Source organism: Chiloscyllium plagiosum, chromosome 17 (assembly GCF_004010195.1).
Source record: "Chiloscyllium plagiosum isolate BGI_BamShark_2017 chromosome 17, ASM401019v2, whole genome shotgun sequence".
NCBI lineage: Eukaryota > Metazoa > Chordata > Chondrichthyes > Orectolobiformes > Hemiscylliidae > Chiloscyllium > Chiloscyllium plagiosum.
The window spans coordinates 13,201,955-13,218,110 of record NC_057726.1 but is presented as its reverse complement, the minus strand read 5'-3'; the positions used below and the strand labels follow the sequence as shown (position 1 = coordinate 13,218,110).

Here is a 16,156-nt window from a genome sequence, read left to right as displayed (position 1 = left end):
CTGTCAAATTATATCCACCAGAACCAAATTAGGAGGCTTTTATTTTCTCAGTATGGTTCCAAACTATTAGGAAGCAGATTGAATCTATCTAATCTTAATTGATGTGAGAAAAATTGGTGGCTATAAAATCATTGCTAATTTCGTTACAAAGAAAGAATAGCATTATGTCGTACTCTTAATGACCTCAGATGATCCTAATGCACATCGCAATTAATTAAGCACTTTTCAAATGTAGTCACAGTTGTAATATTGAAAGCACAACACTCAATGCATGTACAACAAGCTTCTACAAACAGCAACGTGATAGTGACTAGATAAGTTTTTTTTTGGCTTTGATTGAGGCATTATTTTTGACCAGGGCAATGGGGAGAATACCCCGCTCTTCTTAGAAATAGCACCGTGAAATATTTTAAATTCACCTGATAGGACAAAAAAAACTTGATTTAACATCTCATTCAAAAAGGATTATTTCCACCAGTGCAGTATTGAATTAGAGTATCAGTCTTGATATTTGAGCTCAAGTTTCTTAAGTGGAACTAATGAACTTCAGAGTCAATGTTAAGACTGCTCGTAACTGACCATTGTAGCTGTATGAAAGGGTGCAATTTAGATTTTGTTAATTTTCCAATTGATGTACTGAAACAAGGAGCACAGCAAAAAAGACAACATTTATAGACTCAGATATGAAGCTTTGTTTGGTCGAAAATATGATTAAAAGTGGGGATTTTGATAAGGCAGTTTTATGTTTGTCAAGTACATGTCAATTGTTTCTATTCGCTTATTCTGTGGCTGCTATTTTCAAAGCTTGAGAGTTTTGATATCTGTATATATTAACACACAATTCATGAGCAAATCGTGTACAATATGAGTTCCATATATTGGAGAAATTGCAGGGAAGACAATAATAAATTTCTTAGTACAGTGGGAATGAGCTATTAGGAATGCCAAAGAAGTTAAAACCAAAATAATTAGATTAAGAGCAATCTCATTGATGTATATAAATATTTAAAAGCACACAAAATGTAAACCCAGGATATTTCTTGGAAATAAATAAGGTTAAGAAAATAGAACTTGATCTTATTCTTCTCCCACTCATAGCTTCTTATTTCTGGAGTTAAAGCATGTACCTCCAAACCTCATACACACTTTCACTCTCTCCCAGATACTCTTTTGAAAGAAGAAGAAAAATAATTAAAGAACAGAAGTAAATCAAATGAAAAGTTAACAGCTCATTAGCAAATTCTAAACATTCAAAGCAAATTTTAAACTAATAAAGTTGTTGTTTTTCACAGAAATTATGCACTCAAGCCCCTACAATCGCTGCTGGTTGTATAAGGTCTCAACTGTGTGGTTCTACCCTGTACAAATATTTTCCTCATCAATCTCCTCAGAGATGTTGTTACACACCTCTCAAACAAGTGGAACTGAAAGCCAGGTCATCTGGTTCAAAGGAGGGACATTACCACTGTGCCACAAAAGCCTCTGGCTACTCTGTATGTAGCAGCATAAGTTAATGCCCACCACCTGAATACATTTAATGCTCAACAAACATAATTAATAGATGGGCTCCTGTGAAGCAGTGAAAGTGTCCCTACCTCTAGGAGGGCCAGGTTCAAGTTCCACTGGCTCCAGAGATGTATCATGATGTGTTTGAGCAGGTTGATATTTCCCCTGCATTTACAATGTTGCTAACATGCAGTGAGAAGAAGAAATCTTCTTGGGAAGACTCTTATGATGCAGTGTAGGGTTCTGTTTCTGAGCCAGGAGATCTGGGTTCAAGTTCCATCACCTCCAGTGGTGTGTAATAACACTTCTGAACTGGTTTATTAGAAAATATCTCTATGGGTTCAAATCTCACCTGCCTTAAAGGGAAACAATAAGTCAATTAAAATAACTGTACACATGGATGGACTACTAAGTACACAACATGACCACAGAACATAGAACATAGGACATAGAGCATTACAGTGCATTACAGGCCCTTCAGCCCTCAATGTCGTGCTGACCTGTGAAACCAATCTGAAGCCCATCCAACATAAACTATTCTATTTTCATGCATATGTTTACACAAAGACCACTTAAATGGCATTAAAGTTGGCAACTCTGCTACTGTTGCAGGCATGGCATTCGACACCTCTACTATTCTCTGAGTAAAGAAACTACCTCTGACATCTGTCCTATATCTATCACCCCTCAGTTTAAAGCTATGTCCCCTTATGCTAGCCATCTCCAACCAAGGAAAACGATTCTCACTGTCCACCCTATCCAACCCTCTAATTATCTTATACGTCTCAATTAAGTCACCTCTCAATCTTCTTCGCTCTAATGAAAACAGCCTCAATTCCCTCAGCCATCCCTCCATACCAGGTAACATCCTGGTAAATCTCCTCTGAACCTTTCCTAAGCTTCTATATCCTTCCTATAATGTGGTGACCAGAACTTCTTGCAATACTCCAAGTGCAGCCGCACTGGTTTTTGGACAGTTGTAACATAACCTCATGGCTCTGAAACTCAGTCCCTTTACCAGTAAAAGCCCTCTGCCACCATATGCCTTCTTAATGGCCCTATCAACCTGGGTAGCAACTTTCAGGGATCTATGCACATGGGCACCAAGACCTCTCTGCTCATCTACATAGCAAAAATCTTACCATTAGCCCAGTACTCTGCATTCCTGTTGCTTCTTCCAAAGTGAATCAATAGTGCTGGAAAAGGATAGACCAGATCTAAAAGTTGAAGTTCGAAATTGGAGGAAGGCCAAATTTGAAGGTATTAGGCAAGAACTTTCAAAAGCTGATTGGGCACAGATGTTCGCACGTAAAGGGACGGCTGGATGGGGAAGCCTTCAGAAATGAGATAACAAGAGTCCAGAGAAAGTATATTCCTGTCAGGGTGAAAGGAAAGGCTGAAAATGTGTTGCTGGAAAAGCACAGCAGGTCAGGCAGCATCCAAGGAACAGGAGAATCAACGTTTCGGGCATAAGCCCAAGGGCTTATGCCCGAAACATCGATTCTCCTGTTCCTTGGATGCTGCCTGACCTGCTGCGCTTTTCCAGCAACACATTTTCAGCTCTGATCTCCAGCATCTGCAGCCCTCACTTTCTCTCTGAAAGGAAAGGCTGGTAGGTATAGGGAATGCTGGATGACTAAAGAAGTTGAGGTTTTGGTTAAGAAAAAGAAGGAAGCATGTGTCAGGTATAGACAGGATAGATCGAGTGAATCCTTAGAAGAGTATAAAGGCAGTACGAGTATAATTAAGAGTGAAATCAGGAGGGCAAAAATAGGACATGAGATAGCTTTGGCAAATAGAGTTAAGGAGAATCCAAAGGGTTTTTACAAATACATTAAGGACAAAAGGTAACTTGGGAGAGAATAGGGCCCCTCAAAGATCAGCAAGGTGGCCTTTGTGTGGAGCCGCAGGAGATGGGGCAGATACTAAATGAATATTTTGCATCAGTATTTACTGTGGAAAACGACATGAAAGATATAGAATGTAGGGAAATAGATGGTGACATAAATGTGATGTGCTGCATTTTGGGGAAGTAAATCTTAGCAGGACTTTTACACTTAATGGTAAGGTGCTATGGAGTTTTGCTGAACAAAGAGACCTTGGAGTGCAGGTTCATAGCTCCTTGAAATTGAAGTCGCAGGTAGATAGGATAGTGAAGAAGGCATTTGCTATACTTTCCTTTATTGGTCAGAGTATTGAGTACAGGAGTTGGGAAGTCATACTGCAGCTGTACAGGACATTGGTTAGACCACTGTTGGAATATTGCATGCAATTCTGGTCTCCTTCCTATCAGAAAGGTGTTGTGAAACTTGAAAAGCTTCAGAAAAGAATTACAAGGATGTTGCCAGGATTGGAGGATTTGAGCTATAGGGAGAGGCTGAACAGGCCGGGGCTGTTTTCCCTGGAGCCTCGGAGGCTGAGTGGTGACCTTATAGAGGTTTATAAAATCATGAGGGGCATGGATAGGATAAATAGACAAAGTCTTTTCCCTGGGGTGGGGAGTACAGAACTAGAGGGCATAGGTTTAGGGTGAGAGGGAAAAGATATAAAAGAGACCTAAGAGGCAAGTTTTTCACTCAGAGGGTGGTACGTGCATGGAATGAGCTACCAGAGGAAGTGATGGAGGCTAGTACAATTGCAATATTTAATAGGCATCTGGATAGGTATATGAATAGGAAGGGTTTGGAGGGATATAGGCCAGGTGCTGGCAGATGGGACTAGATTGGGTTGGGATATCTGGTTGGCATGGACGAGTTGGACTGAAGGGGCTGTTTCCGTGCTGTACATCTCTATGACTCTATGACCTCGCACTTTTCCACATTAAATGTCATATGCCACTTCCCAGTCCAATGCTGCAGCTTATCTATGTCCCTCTGTAACCTGCAACATCTTTCAGCACTATCCACAACTCCATCGATCCTACTGTCTTCCGCAAATTCACTAACCCTTCCTTCTACACCCTCATCCAGGTCATTTGTAAAAATGACAAACAGCAGTGGACCCAAAATAGATCCTTGCGGTACACCACTAGTAACTGAACTCAAGGATGAACATTTCCCATCAATCACCACCCTCTGTCCTCTTTCAGCTAGCCAGTTTCTGATCCAAACTGCCAAATCACCTTCAATCCCAGACCATAGCCATCAAGTTTGAGATATCAAGAATGTCTGTATGATGAAGATGGCTTTCATGGCCACATGGTAGTATCCTTATATCTGGACTAGGAAGACTTGGTTCAAGTCTTACCTGTACCAGAGTTGTATCATCACATTCTTGGACAGATTGGTTGGAAAACATCTAAAATTTTAGGCAACCATGAGAACAACTTTCTTAGTTGAGCAGTAATAAATGATTGGAAGAATCTTTCAAGCAGAGATTTGGGGACAAAGGTATAGGATGCTCTGAACAAGGTAGATTCTAATGTGTAAGAATTATGTTTGGAGCAGCCTGTTTCTCATCTGCTCCTCTGATGAAATGGTTGGTTTATTCTGATTCTGAGACTTCAGTGGTATGTTGGTTGAGTGAGTCATGGCTGTATTTCCTTTATGCAAAGCAATGAGGGGGGAGTTTCTGCAAAATCATTCATAACGGATGCTGGTAAAAGCCTTGCCTGGCTTTCTAATGGGAAGTCTGTAGGAGAGGTAATAAACCTTGAAGAAAGCTGATGGTTAATTGCTTGAAAAACTGATAACTTATTACAGCAGTGACAGGGAAAAGTCACACAGGAAGTTACTAAGTTTCAAAGAGACAAAAACACCCTCTACTTCAGTTGAAGTGTTTGAGGTTGGAATGAGAGCTTGATGATGGGTGAATGCTGTCAGAATCAGAGAAGCCTGCTTTAAGGATTTGTTCCTAAAACGCTGTGCTTGATAACGCCCGCCCACGATGTGTTATTGGCATGCAAACCTTTGCGGGTGTAGTTACTGGAATCCAGCCTCTAATGTGAACTTTACGGATGTAGGAGTGTAAGAATACGAACAACAAATGAAAATCCGGTCATTCTCCTCACCCGAACATAAATTTATTTTCTGGATCTATTTCCCTGACGTGGAGCAGTGGATAGCATCTCTGCCACTGAACCAGAAACACAGACCGAAGGGTTTGTTTCCATGCTGTACATCTCTATGACTCTATGACTCTAAGTCCCACTTTTGATGGGAAATAGGAGCAAAACCTTGATGGCCTCAATAGAGAGTTAATTCACAGTAGTCAATAAAGTTGTTTATCAACCATTAAATTTACCCAATGTGCCTGGAGCATATTCTCATCAGCCATGCCTGATATGGTATCTCTCAAACTATAACTGCTGGTGGCTTGTTGCAGGCAAACATAGCCATGTAATTAGACCTATAACCACACGCTGTGTCTACCTCAGGAGTCACTGGGAATTCTTCAAGTTTCCAGATAGATTATTTTATCATCCTTGTGTTTTCTTCTCTCTTTTCCTGTTCATGATGAGGTGCGATTTGAAAGGGCCACTCACCCTCACATGCAATGCCAAGGTAGTTTTCCATTATATACTAAGACCAAAAGCTAGGATGAGCAGTTTGTTTTATCCTGGAAGTCTTAGTGGTTGAGCCAATCCAATGCTCATTTGATATAGATCTTCCCAAATATGGAATAAAAGCAAAATTTTGCAGATCCTGGAAATTTGAAACAAACATAGAGAAGGTTGAAGAGATAATTCTGGTCTGCTGAACTTCACCAGCATTCTCGACATTTGTTTTCCATATATGGTATCATAATGTAATCATTATGTTAGTGGATCAGTAATTCAAGGGCTGGCCCTTAATCTTGGGATGATGAATTTAAAACTATCCAGGCAGCACGAAGGTTTGAATTCACTTGTTTTACAAATCTGATAAAAATGACAGTTAAGCTGTCATTTATGTTCATTAAGGAATGAAACCTGCCATTCTTACTAATCTTTGCCTTCATGGGGCTTCTAACTGCCCTTTAAAGCAACCTAAAAAATCACTCCATTGTATCAAATGGGCAATAAAAACTCAATTGCCTGGTGGTATCTACTAGTGGGCAACACAGTTGCTAAGCAGTTAGCAGTGTTGCCTCACAGCACCCGGGGCCCCCATTCAATTCCACCCTTGGAAGACTGCCTGTGTGGAGTTTATACATTCTCCCTGTGTTTGTGTGGGTTTCCTCTGGGTGCTGTAGTTTCCTCCCATTGGCCAAAGATGTGCAGGTTAGGTGGATTGCGAGATTACCCATAGTGTTCAGGGATGGGCAGGCTAGGTGGATTAGCCATGGGAAATGAAGGGTTACGGGGATAGAGTAGAGGGGTGTGTCTAGGTAGGATGCTCTTCAGAGGATTGGTGTGGACTTGATGGGTTGAATGGCCTGCTTCCACACTGTGGGAATTTTATGATACACCTGATATGTCCAACTGAAGACTCCAGAAAATAATTAGGCATGAAATACATAATTAATTTTCTCCCTTCAAAATCTAAGGACATTATTGGCAGTTGAAAAGCCACCTGAGGCACACACCCCTTTCTATCTCATCTAGTTTCTTTACTCCATGTATATTTCACACCTTTCATCTTTTCAATTTCATTCACAAATGTTGACTGTTGACATCTGAATAATCTTAATTCTCATCAGAATCAAAATTAGCTTCCTTTTCTGTACATATCTTTATACATCAACCATCATTGTTGACTTTTTCGATTATAGCTGTATAAACTACGCATACAAAAATATCTCTGCAATGTCTGCACTGCAGGGTTAAGAAAACAATTATTCATAGGAATAATCTATTTATACAATATATGATTTCATGTGTACCTCTAGAGAAAAGATGTTATCACCTTCCATTGCTATCTGAAATTGATCACACAATCTGATGAGATAAACTGGAACCATTTCTTCTTCTCTACTGTATTCAACAGTTTTGCACATTTACAGGCAGCTTTCTTGGTAGAATTGGAATGGAAAATGTGACATTTTTATATGGTAACTGCCGGGAAATTCATAACGTATATTCCAGTCTTAAGCCTATACATGGAGCCACTGAACTAATCATTGACACTGATTCTATGAGTCACTGATACAACAAAATCTAAAACAGTCTTGTGAGTTGAATGTTTTACCCCTGCTAAGTGAGATGAAAATGAATGTTTGGAGTTGGGGGGTGCGGAGAGAGGTGGGGGGAGTGGGGGTGGGGAGGCAAGGTGGGGGTGGGGAAGAAGGAGAAGTTACACTCATATAGTACCTTTCTCTATCCCTGGGCATCACAGAAGTGTGTGACAGCCAATTAAGCACATTTGAAGTGCAGTTACTCTTTCAAGGGACTATGCAGTTGATTTTCATGCAGGAAGATGCCACAGACGGAAATGAGATAATGAGCAGACAATAGGCCAGATGTTGCTGAAAAAAAGCATCTCAGAGCACATCCAGTTAGTTAGACTTTACACTGCACCCTCTGGCTCAAATCATCTTGCCCTGAAGGTTGCTGGAAGTACAATCCGATAATGTTGATGCAAGAGCAACATGGTATCTGAACCTTAGAAACTAGAGAACTGATTGTTTATCTCCTTGAAATTGAAGGATCATGAAATAATCAAAGCAGGACAGAGTTTAAAAGGGAATTAGATTGGGTGAGTGGAATGTGAAAGCAAGAACAGAAAGAAAAGTAACTGAAGGTAAAATAGCCAGGAAATATTATGAAATTCATAGGGATGCAGTTTTATTTTACAAAGCGAGTGTGAAACAATGCAACATTTGGTGATTTGTAATTCATGGACCATCTCCTTCAATTTGCACATTAACAAAAATTTGCATTGTTCATCGGCTGGGATTTGTATCAGTAAGTACAAGTCCAATCTGTTTTAATGATTAATAGGTTTGGTGACCTCTAGGTTCAGGTAGCCAAGTAGGCACATGAAGTTGTGGTGATAAAGAAAATCTGTTTCCAAAAAGGAAAGGACAAGTGCTATTTTTCTTGTAGATACAAGGTGCACATGAATTATATGGACTGAAAGAAAGGAAGGATGGCAGTGGTGATTAAGGATGATATTGCAGCATGTGAGATAGAGAAGTTCCTTGAGTGGGGAAGGAAAGGAACTATTTGGTTAGAGCTAAGAGACAACAGAGATAACGATACACTGATTATATTCTCTAGCGCAGTCCTACAGAGAAGGATGTAAAAGAATGCAATTTTGAATGTTACATCTTTTTTTTCAGAAGAGGACACATACAGGCATCCATGTTTAATTTTAAAGGTGGACAAATTTAAGAAATGATAATCTGGGCCAAAATTAATATTCCAAAAAATAAGGAAAGCCAGAATTGAAAGATTAAGGAAAATTGTGTTTAACTAATTTAACTTTTTCATGAGATTGTCTGCATTGCCTCAAAAACAATGTGGTTATGCAAGGATTTCCAAAGGAACTTGAGAAAATACATTGTTAGTTAGCAGAGGTGAAATCCATGAATAAAAGGGACAGCAGCTGCGTGTACATGATGTTGGCTGAGAAATAGGAAACCAAGAGTAAATGGTTGATCTTTGAACTGAATGGGATTATTGTAGCAGAGGTCCACAGGGGCCAATACTAGGTCCACTGCTGTTCTTGCACTGTATTAATGACAGATTTTTGGTGTTCACGGCACAATTTCAAAATTCACTGATGGTCAAAACACTGTTTTGAAATGCGAAGGTGATAACAATAGTTATCAAAAGGGCATAGGCAGATTGTAGAAAAGATATACTTTCGGTAAATGAAATTTAGCATAAACAAATGTGAAGAAATGCATATTTGATAGGAAGAATGAGGAATGCTAAAATAAAGATTCATTTCTAAGGGGGTGTAGAAGATGAGGGATTAGGATTATTTCTGCAAACATTAATGAAGGTTCTAGAGCAAGTTGAGAAAGTAGTTATTGAGACAGGCAGGATTCTGTATTTTTAAATAGAAGTGCAGAATACAAAACTAAGGGTTTTTTTTTTAATTACTCACACAAGCATATATTACAGCACATTGGTTTGACCTCGAGCGAATATTTTGTCCCAATACTAGGAAACACACTCTGAGACAGCTGAGAAGGCATTGAAAAGGGTGCAGAAAAGGTTTACAAGAATGGATCTATGAGTGAAGGACTTCAGTCATGATGGTAGAGAAGCTAAGATTATTCTCCTCAAAGAAGGTGAGACTGGGAAGAGATTGAATTGACATATCCAAAATTATGTGAGCCTTAGAAAGAGGAATGTTCCTATGTTACTATACTGGAGCATCAACATATATTCAGGACCTGAACCCAAAACCTTCAAAGTCAAAGTCAAAACCTCAGGGAACCCAACTGAACCCTGTTAAGAAATCACTTGAGAGCTATAAGGAATTTCTTCAAGGGAATAGATGGCTGTTCCATTGTGCCCTGGTATGCATTCTACTAAAATGATGTACAGTTGTTTTAACTGAACATAGTCCCCACTTAAAGACTTGTGAAAAGCAGTTAAGCATTTTTTTCTATCCAGCATAAGTAACAAAGGTTATTGCAAACATCTAAAAAAAACTTAAAGATGTTTATGTTAAATGCACAGAGATCTTCTATTAATTACAATGCCTTAGGCAAAGGAAATTGTGAAACACCTTCATTTGTTTCAATAGGCACTTAAAAAAAGGTGTATTGTTGAACTGATTATTGTTGATATTCTTCCATCACTTAGGAACAACTTCCAGCACAGATGAGTTATATGTTATTTCTTTTCTATAATTGTATTGGAATCGAAACGAAAGGTGATAAAATAATCGATTATGATAAATTTTCTCTCCTACTGAATCAGACTCACTCTTCGATGAGTCATTGGTGAACTGCGTGGAGAGGATGTGAGGCGGCGACTAGAAAGAGGGAATGCACAAGAGATGCCGAGCAGATAAACCTGGATGTCACTTAGTCACCACATAGACCTGTTCAAAGGTAATGACAATTTTGGTGTACCACAACGCAATGGATAGAATGTCTAACGCGTGTGACATGTTCTATACTGGAAAGAACCTCTTGTTGTAACTCTAGTGGTCTCAGTATCTTATAAAGACCAAGATTTTGAGATCCTTCATCGGTTCATCCGGACCTATTCCCTGAACAAAACTGGATAAATGTTTACAGAGGGAAAAGAAGTGCAGGCACAATAGCAATAAAATGGGGAGTGAGGCTAATTAAACAGCTTTTCAAAGGGCATGCAGTCCTGCTAAAATGAGATTGCCTGCCCTACTTTTCCAATAATATTTAGGGTTTCTTTCCTGTACCCGGTACTTGCCAATTTTACCCATAAGTCCCAGATTATTTTGTTTTAATCGGTGGATGTCCCCCACACTTCATTACAGCGCCTCTGTAATATCAGATCGGCGAATTATTTACCATTCCGGCCGGTCTTCCTCCGTTTCAGTTCAAACCAAAACCATTAAACAACCGTGTGATTTCTATACATTCCGCTTGATCGCCAGAGAAAACGAAACAGACATTGTGGAAACGCCTTTGTTCAAACTGCCTATGAGGGAATTGCTGGGAGAGCTAACGTTGTTGACATTTCCCAAGCTGCCCATCTGGCTGGAGAAGGTAGCGGAAATTCACTGAGCCCTCGGGTATTTTTCAAACTCCATCACTCCTAATATCAGCTTTACTTTCGAACCGACTGTGCAATCGAATGGGGTCTGCCAATAAACCGGCTGGGAGTCAAAACATCTCCCTGCCCTGAGAGAGAAAAATAAATAAATCCAAGTTCAGAAAGCACTTACCTGTGCAAAACAGAAACCACTTAGACTGAAGTGTTGATTACAAGTTGGGCGAATTTCCAGCAGAAGTTGAGGCGGATCAATGCTTTCCACAATGATCCGCCCTCAGCCTCAGGGGGACACCTCACTCAATAAATTGTTTTCATTACCACCAGATGAATCCCCTTGATGGATAAGTGCGCAAACTTTGAATGCCTTTATAAGTGAATTTATTTTTAGTGACATTGCTCTAAGCACTGCCCGGGGTGAGCGATGCCTGTGCTGCTTCGTGTCAGAGGGAGGGACAATAGGGCCAAAGAAACCAATTCATATTCAAATTGTTACTTCTGAAGTACGCAATGACATTGCCTCTCAGGATTGGTAAAACTGGATAACCGATAATCACAAATAAAACCGCAAATTACTTACAAATCCGTAATAACCTTAACAGCAAAGTCTAAAATTATGACTGAAGTCTAATCCGTAAGACCATAAGATAGAGGAGCAGAACTAAGTCATTTGGCCCATCGAGTCTGGATCATGACTGTTATGTTTCACAACCCCATTCTCCTGCCTTTCTGTGTAACCATCGATCCACTATTATCTTCCGGGTGATGACTTTAAACAATTACCATGCGAATAGGGGGTCCGTTGGATTCCACTTAATACACCTATAAACATGTGGGTATTGAACCAGTTCGGAATAGATCACTTGAATGTATCATCCATTTACCAATATATATCACCCAGGAAGCAAGAAATTCTGCTTCTACGCATTTCTCCAGCATTCTGTCCTGCTCGGGAAATATTCGGGATCTTTGTTAGTAATCCCACCTCCCCCTCCCCACCCCCATTCCAGAGCTGCATACCAACCCACTAACTAACTTGGCCAGGAGGTTGGGAGTTGTGGGAAATGTAGGTTTCATATCAACTGGAGACCAGAATTACCCTCAATTACCTTCAGGAGATTCTTCTATTGTTCAGGTGTCGCCCTTTGCATCAGTCAGGTGGGAGTGCAGAGAGCACATCGGCAGCTCCGGAACAGGGCGCCCGGTGTATTGTATCCTGAAGAAGGGTCACCGGAACATTCGATCTGTTTTCTCTCTCCACAGACCTGCAGACTTCCCCCAGCAATTTCTCTTCGTGTTCGTTTCTGTGACCGTCTCCAACGGCCCTCACCTCGGAATGACAAAACCCAGTTCATGAGAAGGTGATGCCCCTGTCCATGAGCGCCTCTTTGGGAGAGCAGGTAAATATTACAACGATACTAAGGTCAGAGTCCTGTATAGAGTTGATGGTTCACCTTCGGGTCTGGATATTGTGGGAGGTGAAAATGGAGGATTTAGTTTGGACGTTGCACCATTTATGCGCTGAATTATTATCATTGTCCTTGTGGAACTCCAACCTATGGAGATTGGGGTGGGGTGGGGAAGCATCGGGAGCAGAATTATTTTTAGCTATGACTTCATCTGCAGGCTGCAGAATGCCCAACTTGAAGCCAAAATGGATGCTTTTGGGACGAATAGTTTTTGCCCAACTCTCCAGTGAACTTCCGTCCGAGTTGCTGGTGCAGCCTTGATGTTCGTAGCTGGAGCAATTCGCATTAAACACGCGCATCTTAAATTACCAGCAAGAATTCAATCAGTGTTTTAGGAGTATAACCTTCAGTGATGACCTCATGTGATGAATCGGCCCACATAGATCCGTTAGATATCAGACTGTAAGCGCAAAGTCTCTCACATGTTTCTTTCTTCCAGACTGGCTTTAGGTTTCCCTTTTACGGTAATGTTATCGCATTCATTTCACACCATGAGGTCCAGACAATATCGAAAGCGTGTTCCTTCATTTCTCATTCAGTGTCTGTCTGAGTAACTCTTCCTCTAACGCCCTTGTAGGCTTGAATGCAGCATCCCATCATGGGATTTGTCCCCGGAGCACTAACAGCTTGTATCTATTTAGTCTTTACAGGGGGACAAGTCCCGGAGAGACCGCAGGAGGTTAGATTAGATTCCCTCCAGTGTGGAAACAGTCTACAAGCCCAACAAATCCACACCGACCCTCCGAAGAGCAACCCACCCAGACCCATCTCCCTCTGACTAATGCACCTAACACTATGGGCAATTTAACATGGCCAATTCACCTGGACTGCACATCTTTGGACTGTGGGAGGGAAACTACAGCACCCGGAGGAAACCCACGCAGACACGGGGAGAATGTGCAAACTCCACACAGACAGTCGCCCGAAGTTGGGACCCTGGTGCTGTGAGGAGCAGTGCTAACCACCGTGCCACCCTAATGCAAAGGCAAGATGCAGAACCTTTACAAAGGAAAACTGCTCGAGGAGCCATTAAGTAATATTAGTGGATGGTTTCAATCCATCAACGATCTCTGAGTTATGAGCCCAGCACGCTCCCGCTGCGCCACTCTGTTCCCGCGTTAGGGGGAGATGCCCCATTGAAGGAAACAAAAAAAGAGATTTTAGGGAGGAGGTCAAAAGCTTTGTCAAGAAGAGAAAAAGAACTTAAGGTGGGGAGTGACACGAGAAGGTTGGGAAAGGTGTTGCAGATGTTAGCACACGAGTGCTAATAGCAGGGCAAGAGGAGGGAAACAGAACAACAGGGAGTTCAGCTGGGAGCCCTAACAACGGGGGAGTCACACGTTTTGTTAAAAGGTTTACCGAGTTTTTAAGCACAAGAGAGTCTAAAATCGAAGGCACCAGAGGACCAGGAGATGGCCAATCAGGACCAGTTGCTCATTTTACTCATTTGAGGGATGTGGACATCCTTTCAGTGCTGGTGGCGTGCTTATTCCTGAACCGCTACAGACCAGGTGCTGTAGGTGGACCTCTAAGACCTTTAGGGATGGAAGTCCAGGACAGTGAAGGAAAGGCGATATATTTCCAAGTCAGAACCATTGAATGGCTTGGAGGGGAACTTGGAGGGGGTGGAGCTGCCCTTGACCTTCTCTGGGTTTTGAAGATGCTGTCCAAGCAGCCTGGCTGAATTTGATGCAGGGTTTGATGGACTCTGCAACGCTCTGGGCCGAGTGGCCTCCTCTATTAAGGGACTCTGGGGGCATCAGAGTTTTAATGTGTTAAAATCTATGGGGGGGGGGGGGGGGGGGTGAAGAGGGGAAGAGAAGCGTTCAGTCTGGGATTTCAGTACAAGACATGTTGGAATCCAGGCAGAATGTAAGGGAGGTGGTTGTGATAGTTGTTTTTGTGACGGGCGAAATATGGGGCTAAAGACTCAACTCAGGTTTGGAATGGACTGGCAAGTATTTGTGAAATCGATGATTAAAACATGGCTCTTACTCATTACAGCTAACCTCTCAGATATTTTGGAAAGTCAGAATATCGATTTTTTCCGAGTGGTGCTGAGTTATCTGTTTTTGCCACTGCCTTTCTGAGGTCCACTGTCCCGGTTCTTACTCAATCATTGTTTCCAATGTTTGCTGATATCGGTGAATATCCCCTGTAGCAGTTGCAGAAGTGGTGGTGGTTGGGGTCTTGGTGGGGTCTTGGGTCTGCCATCCTCCTCCCCCACTTGCTTAAAAGCAAGCCCATTCTCCGCTTTTAATATACGGTGTTCAGTCTGAAGCGTTTAACCCTGCCCCCCTCTCTACAATCGCTGCCCAGACGCCCTGAGCGTTTTCTAACATCTTCGGATTTGATTCCAAATCCTACTGGAGAAACCCTGTCCCACATCTGTCCAGTTATAGGATGGTTCAACTCGTGTCAAGAAGCTTACTAACGTGCCGATTACTTTCATGGACAAAGGTGTTAATTGGAACATGTGCAGGCATCTCCCAGTCTGTGGTCTACCTGTCTGCTCCCCAATGGCTATCATTCCACAACTAGTTCTAAATTCTTGATTGCAAGTCATGTGCAGGGCTGAACGCGTTTGAAAGAGGTTAGGATTAATTGTTGCTCTCAACGGAGCCCACAACAATGATAAGGCAGTATTGGAGATGACCGTGCGCTGTCTCGCCAACCGGACTGCAGACTGGATTGAAGGCGGACACTAAATCAATGGTCCAGTCCGTCTAGCAACCATTGTGCTCGGCGCTAAACAAAGGAACTCAGTTGCCAGTTTACTAACACCGAAACAGATGAGGGTAGAGAGAGAGAGAGAGACCTAGAAAACTGGTTTTCAAATATTCAACAAAGGGGTGGGGGTGGGTGGGAGTTAAACCAGTTGGTACGAAAGATCAATTAAATGCAGGAGTTACAATATGGATTAAGGGATTACCTGTTAAATCAATGTTAATATATTCATACATGGACTCTAGTACTGATGACTATTCATAGGTCTAATTGCTGTAATTGGTGTTCTTACTGACTGCGAATATTATCGGACACTAATTCATTTTGGGAAATATGGACATCTCACCTTGAGATAAAACGTCTTTGAAGTTTGAAATCGGATAGTTGTGGGGGTGCTGACTCCATGGGCCGAAGGGCCTCTTCTGTACTGTTTGATTCTATGATTCTAAATGATGGCCGGTGCATACGTTCTGATGTAAACTGTGGTAACAATTGAACACCTTGCGAGTTAATAGAGCAAGACGTTTGACCCTTCAAAACTCTAAATCAAGAAATGGTCGCTGTTACCAGAGGTGTTGGTCCTCTGCAGACCCCATCTACAGGATTGCACCACTTTTATTGGTCTGGTAAGACATTGTGAGGCCAGGGTTATATCCTAAAACCAATCGTCAGGAAGAGTTTAATTTTGGGCTCAGTTTAGGCTCCCCTGGTGCAGTGGCAGTGTTCCTACCTCTGAGCCAGGAAGCCCGAGTTCAGGACCCACCGTCTCCAGAAATGTGTAATGACCTGTCTGAGCAGGTTGAGTAAAATAGATTAATTGCTCAGAACTCAATTATGAATCTTTCAAAAACTGCATTCAGAGCAGGATCTGACTATCTGA

General features: G+C 41.7%; 1 protein-coding gene and 1 long non-coding RNA gene across 8 annotated transcripts in view; one reads left to right on the top strand and one right to left on the bottom strand.

The window, feature by feature from the left end:
- Nucleotides 1–16,156, bottom strand: part of mafa (v-maf avian musculoaponeurotic fibrosarcoma oncogene homolog a (paralog a)) — a 355,825-nt gene that overhangs the window by 319,060 nt on the left and 20,609 nt on the right. The window lies entirely within an intron of this gene.
- Nucleotides 1–16,156, top strand: part of LOC122558227 — a 142,474-nt gene that overhangs the window by 111,094 nt on the left and 15,224 nt on the right. For all 3 annotated transcript variants that reach the window (XR_006314076.1, XR_006314075.1, XR_006314074.1), the window contains exons 2-3: nt 10,304–10,437; nt 12,344–12,480. This is a non-coding gene — a long non-coding RNA (uncharacterized LOC122558227). The remainder of the gene's footprint in view (nt 1–10,303; nt 10,438–12,343; nt 12,481–16,156) is intronic.